A 6000-nucleotide genomic window follows, 5' to 3' on the forward strand; every position below is an offset into this window, starting at 1 on the left:
AGGAAGACCCCTGCCCTCTTCCAGGGGCCTCCAGACGGAGCCTGGGAAGCCTGGGACAGTGGGGAGAGCAGAGCCTGGAGAAGGACTCGGCCTCGCTCACGTGGGGGCAGGAAGCGTGGGGGTCCTGAACACGGCGCAGTGGCCGTTTTGTGCCCACGACAACCAGGACTGGGCCAGGCTGAGGCCAGGAGCCCAGAAGTCCATCCAGGTCTCCCGTGAGGGCAGCCAGCACCGCTACCTCCCAGCACCGGCGGCGGCGGGAAGCTGTGTCGGAAGCAGAGGCGCTGGGACACGAAGCGGCGTCTTCACGGCTGCGCCCGCACAGCAGGGGAGCTCCCGCTGTGGCTGCCGTGGGAGCGCACACCCCGATTAAACACTCCCCTGTGGACTTGGGCTGACTGCAGCCGAGGGAGAGGCCCGCCAGCAGGGCGCAGCGGCCCCCCTGAGCCCACCCGAGGCAGCCCAGGATGAACAGCCAGCTCTGCGGCTCCAGGACGAAGCTGGGGGGGACAGGCGTCCCACGTGTCCCACGCGTCCCAGACAGCAGTTTTGTTGGCAAAAACAAAACTCATTTGGACATCTCAGCTGCAGGCCCAGCCCAGGCAGCCCCGGGGGGAAGGGATGTTGGCCAGAGAGGTGAGCATTCATACAGGCGTGAACAACTTCAGCGCTAACACCCGGCTCCTTGATGTAGCGCCCCCGAATCACCCCTTTGATGTCATTTGGTGCCCCAGTAGAGCCGTCGATGCCCAACTCCATTTGGCCAAGTGTTCACGGAGTCCTGAGGAAGGGGAGGCCGGGGCCCCGGGGAGCACAGAAGCCAGCCTGCCGTCCAGGGAAGGGGGAGTGAGGCCTGCGCCCTGCTCCCACTGGGGTGGGACAAAGGCAGTGGGGGCTGTTTCAGGCCTCGGTCCGGACGCCCACAGAGGGCGGGTGGGACAGGAGGACCCTGGAAGATGCAGGCAGGTATGGAGGGCAGAGGGCAGCCGGGCACAGGTTGGCTGGCAGCAGGTGTGGGAAAGATGGGGCTGAAACCCAGCTCCACCGTTCCTGGCTGTGTGACTGTGGACAGCGGCCCTCTGTCCTCGTGGGTCAGGCAGCAGTGGTCAGACGCAGGGCTTGTTGCCATGAGGGGCAGGTGAACCTGTAGGGAGCCTGGCACAGCCGTTCAGGGTCTACTCAGAGGACGATGGGATCCAGGGGGAGGCGGGCGGTGGGGGAGGGGGCGCCGGCGGAGGCTGCAGCGCAGGTGCTCCTGGCTTGCTGTTGGCCACACGCGGGGGTGGTCGCCCCAGCAATGCGCGGTGGGAGTCCTGGGTCACGGCCACATGGGCGGCTGTGGGCGCAGCACAGCAGGGAGAGAGCACGGGTCGCTGCTGGAGCCGAGGGAGATGGAGCTGGTGCCCGGGAGCGTGGCCAGAGGGGAGAGACGCAGGGTGGAGGGCGCGCCCCACGCACAGGTACTGGGGCTCCCTGCCGCTGCAGGAACACGCGTGGCTGGAACCCAGGCCCCAGAGACTGCACACAGACAACCCATAACCCCAAGTCCCCGATCTCTGCTTCCAGGCCCACCCCTCCCTGGGATGGCCAGGCCCTCGGTCCCCTCCCCCATCTGAGACCCCTGCCCTGGCCGCTGTCTCCTGTAGTGGGGGCCAGGTGTACTGGCCAGGCCGGCCCTGCTCTTGGCCCTCACTGTGAACAGCCGCCCAGCCACAGACCCTGATGTCACTTGGGTGCCCGGAAGCCTTGGTATCGCCCCTGCCCCGCTCAGTGCCTGCAGCTCTGCTGCTCCCCTCGGCCTTGATCTGGACCCCAGGCCCTGCACTTCCAGCCCAGCCCGGCCCCTCCTCCCTCACCACAGTCTGCTTCCTGTACTCTTCCTCTGCCCGCAGTCTGTGCTGCCAAGCTCCGCCGTGTGCTCCTTAAGCCGGATCCAGGGACACCCTCAGGCCCCGCCTATCGGCCCCTCCCGAGCAGCCAGCAGGGGCCCATTCCAGAGAGACCCCTGCCCTCCTGCCGCGGGGACATGTCTGCATGCCCAGCTGTTTCCTCCCGCACTGCGTCAGGCCCCTTCTCTGACTGACGGGGCTGCCGTAACCTGTGCCACTGCTGGGCGTCAGCAGGAGACGCAGCCGGTCCTCTCCCCTCTGCGGCTGGGAGTCCCAGGCCCAGGGTGGGCAGGTCTGTGCCTGGACGGGCGTCCTCCTGTTGGGGGGTGGGGCCCTCTCCTCAGGCTGATCTCCTGGGGCTCCAGCTCACCTGGGACTCCCAGGACCCCATCACCTCCCGCCACGGTCACCTGCGACCCCAGGGGGCTCGAGCGGGAAGGCCCTCAGTCTCCCCTCTGGCCACGCTCTCATCACTCTGCCCACCAAACCACAGCCCTGTGTCCATGCTGCCATGACTCGGGGCCCAAGGGCAAGCGTCACCCACAGGGTCAGCACCGCTGTGGTCCTGGTCCCCGGACACCTGACCACTGCAGACGGGAGGGAGCCACAGGCCAGGGAGCCCCTGCTCCTGTTCCGAGGACACCAAGCCCATCTCTGGGGTCTCCTTGCACCCAAGGCCCTGGGGGGCTGGGCTGGGAGCCAGCACCCACTTAGCAGTTGGGGTGTGCCATCAGGGCCCCAGTGGGGTCTCATTTGTGCCCTGGCTATGGCCCAACACAAGTGAGGTATAGGCCCCCTCGGATTCTGCTACTGCTGTCCGGAGTCCCCACGAGCACATCCGAGTCCAGTGGCTCATTGGAGGGACCCCAGACTTGGGACAGCCATTGTCAGAAGAGCTGTGTGACGTCTACAGACGTCGGGGCACTGGCCCCTGGGGACCCTGTGTGCCTGCCAGCCACGGGGACAGGGTGGGAGCAGATGCGGGTCCTGGCCTCACTGAGAAGCCGAGCTGCAGGGAGGAGCCGCCAGGGGCTGGGGTGATGTCCCAGGGCTCGGGGAAGGGAGCAGGCCCGGCCTGGCACCACCCAGGCTCCGCCACAGCGAGGCCGTGGGGACTCGGGACAGTCACCCCTTCCCCTGCCAGCGTTCTCAGCTGTCAGCAGGGCAGGAGGTCACTGAGGGAGAGGCAGGAAGCACACAGGGGCGCGGCAGGTGTCGCTGCTCCTGTGTCAGCAGCTGTGAGCAGCGGCTCGAGGGGAGAGCGTGCAGCTCCCCACAGCACGCAAGGAGGGTGGGAGGAAGGGGGCCCCTCCCACGTCTGCTGGGGCAGGGAGGGCCAGACCCTCAGGGCAGGTTGAATATCTGAGGCCTCTCTGGGCTCCCAGGTGAGCCCAGGAAGAAGGGGCCGTGGCCTCTGCCTGGGTCCCAGCCAGGAGCTCCCGCCCCAGTGAGAACGGAACCAGCAAGGTCACCGGGGACAGTCCCCAGGACACGGACAGGTGGCAGGAGGTAGCAGGGCTCAATCCGGCCGGCAAAATAAAGAAGGAGGTAGAGAGGAGTGGTCCTCCAAAGTCTCCACGGTGCAGCAAAGTGAAGCGGGAAGCCAGGCAGTGGGCCTGTGCGAGGGCCGGGGCTCCCCAGGGCCGAGGGGTCAAGGCCAGGCCTGTGCGTCCCAGCAGCTGAGTGGGCTCTCCAGCCTGGAGCAGCGCAGTGGGGAGGGCCTGTGTCCAGCAGCCAAGAGTGCTTCCTGGGCGCCCTGCCCGGGGGGCTGGACTGCGGAACTTCACTGCCCCTCGGCCCTGGGGGCTGGAAGAAGGTCTAGGAGTCGGCAGGCAGGTGCACCTCACTGTCCCCCACTCTGGTGGTGTCGCCATCCTAGGCTTGTAGGTCCATCCCGGGTCCAGGTGGGCATCACACAGCTGTGTCCATGTGTCCCATCCCAGGCACCTGGGCCAGGGAAGCCATTCTGGTGTGACCGCTTCTATGCTATGACATCATAGCCCTGGCGCTGGGGTTCCCGCACACGTGGCCTTGGTCACGCAGCATTTGTTTAATCTGCGGTTTCTAATCTGATGTCCTTAAGACTCTGGTGGCAAACATTTTTACTTTTGTATTTTTTTGTTGTTGTTGTTATTTAAAAGGAGCCAAGTCGCTCCCCAAAGGCCTGGGAGAGTCAGGGCTGGGTCCGGCTGCAGCCGCGGTCTCAGAGCTCAGTTGGGGTCTCCGGGTAGCTGAGCCCTCTCTGCCTCCTCCCGGGGCCTGCATGGGCGGGGAGCCGAGTTGGGTGCCTGGCAAATGCTGCGGAGGCCCTAGGTGCCTGCCCAAAATAGTCTTCAGTGAGCCACTGTGGACGTCCACACTCACTGACGTGAGACACTAAAGCCAATCGGCCGTCTCAGCTACACCCTGGGAACAAGGAAACAACAGGAAAGCAGGGACCGTCGGTTTGTGCCGTGGGGGTGAGGACAGAGGTCCAGGGTCGACGAAGAGCAAGGACCCCCTTCGGGGTCTCCGCGGCATCTTCAGCTCGGTGTCTGAGAGGTGGCTGTCAGGTAACATCTCCCCTCTGTGTGGTTCCAAAGACAAAGCAGGAGGAGGAACGCGCCGAGCTGCCGCCTGGCGTTCAAGACCCCGTCTGCACCATCCTGCTGGGGGCCTCATCTGGAGTGTGAGATCCGCAGCCTGGGCCCCACTGAGCGAGTCCTGGCCCCAGGGAGGCCAGCTCTGCTGGGGAGGGAAGGCTAGCCTGACGGTGCCATCACGTGACCCAGCTGTGACCCCCCCACCCCCAGCAGGCAGGGGTGATGTACCACAGAGCCATCGCGTGACCCAGCTATGACCCCCCCAGCAGGTAGGGGCGACATGCAACAGTGCCATCACATGACCCAGCTGTGACCCCCCCCCAGCAGGCAGGAGTGACGTGCCACAGTGCCATCACGTGACCCAGCTGTGATTTCCCCCCAGCAGGCAGGAGTGATGTGCCACAGTTGCCATCACGTGACCCAGCTGTGATTTCCCCCCAGCAGGCAGGGACGACGTGCCACAGTTGCCATCACGGGACCCAGCTGTGACCCCCCCCAGCAGGCAGGGGCGACGTGCCACAGTGCCATCACGGGACCCAGCTGTGACCCCCCCCCACAGCAGGCAGGGGCGACGTGCCACAGTGCCATCACGGGACCCAGCTATGACCCCCCCCCACAGCAGGCAGGGGCGACGTGCCACAGTGCCATCACGGGACCCAGCTGTGACCCCCCCCCCCACAGCAGGCAGGGGCGACGTGCCACAGTGCCATCACGGGACCCAGCTGTGACCCCCCCCACAGCAGGCAGGGGCAACGTGCCACAGTGCCATCACGTGACCCAGCTGTGACCCCCCCCATAGCAGGCAGGAGTGAGGTGCCACAGTGCCATCACGTGACCCAGCTGCTGCAGCGTCTCCGCCCCGGGTTCCAGTGTTGGGGTGGGAGTGTGGCCGCCGTGTAGCAGCCTTAGGGCATCCAGAGCCCCAGGGTCGCTGGTGGGCGTGTGACGCAGAGGCCGAGAGCTCAGGGGTGTGAACTTGGAGCCATGTTGCACACTCGTGTCCCACACTCCCTGTGCCCCTTGCTGTGTATGCTGAGATGGGAAGCAGAGGCTGGGGGGAAGGGCCGCTGGCGCTGACCTTGGCTGTGCTGACCTTGGCTGGGCTCAGCCACAGCCCTGAGGGCAGCCCCAGCTGAGATCCTTCCCATCTGATGAGGATTCTGGGCTCTGAGCGCCCAGTCTGTCCAAAGGCGGGCAGCCGGCCACTGCCAGAGCTGGCTCCGTCTCTGTCTGGCTCCAGACTCCCTGCCTCTCCCCCCACGAAGTTCTCCAGACCCGGGTGGTGTCACGAGGACCCTCAGGAACTGCACACGTGGGCAGCGCAGATCCTGAGGTGGTACCAGGCCATCTCCCTCCCCAGCATGCCCAGGCCACGTCTGGCAGTCCTGGGACAAAGCCTTGGGGTTTTGACCCCTGGCCACGGCTGAGTCTTTGAAGCCAGCGCCCCATCCCCCCCCCCCCCCAGCCTTTCCCTTCTTTTGGAGTCGTTCTGAGTCAGGCTGAGTCGTGCTGAGTTGTGCTGGGTTGTG

Source organism: Oryctolagus cuniculus, chromosome 2 (genome assembly GCF_964237555.1).
Source record: "Oryctolagus cuniculus chromosome 2, mOryCun1.1, whole genome shotgun sequence".
Classification (NCBI taxonomy): Eukaryota; Metazoa; Chordata; class Mammalia; order Lagomorpha; family Leporidae; genus Oryctolagus; species Oryctolagus cuniculus.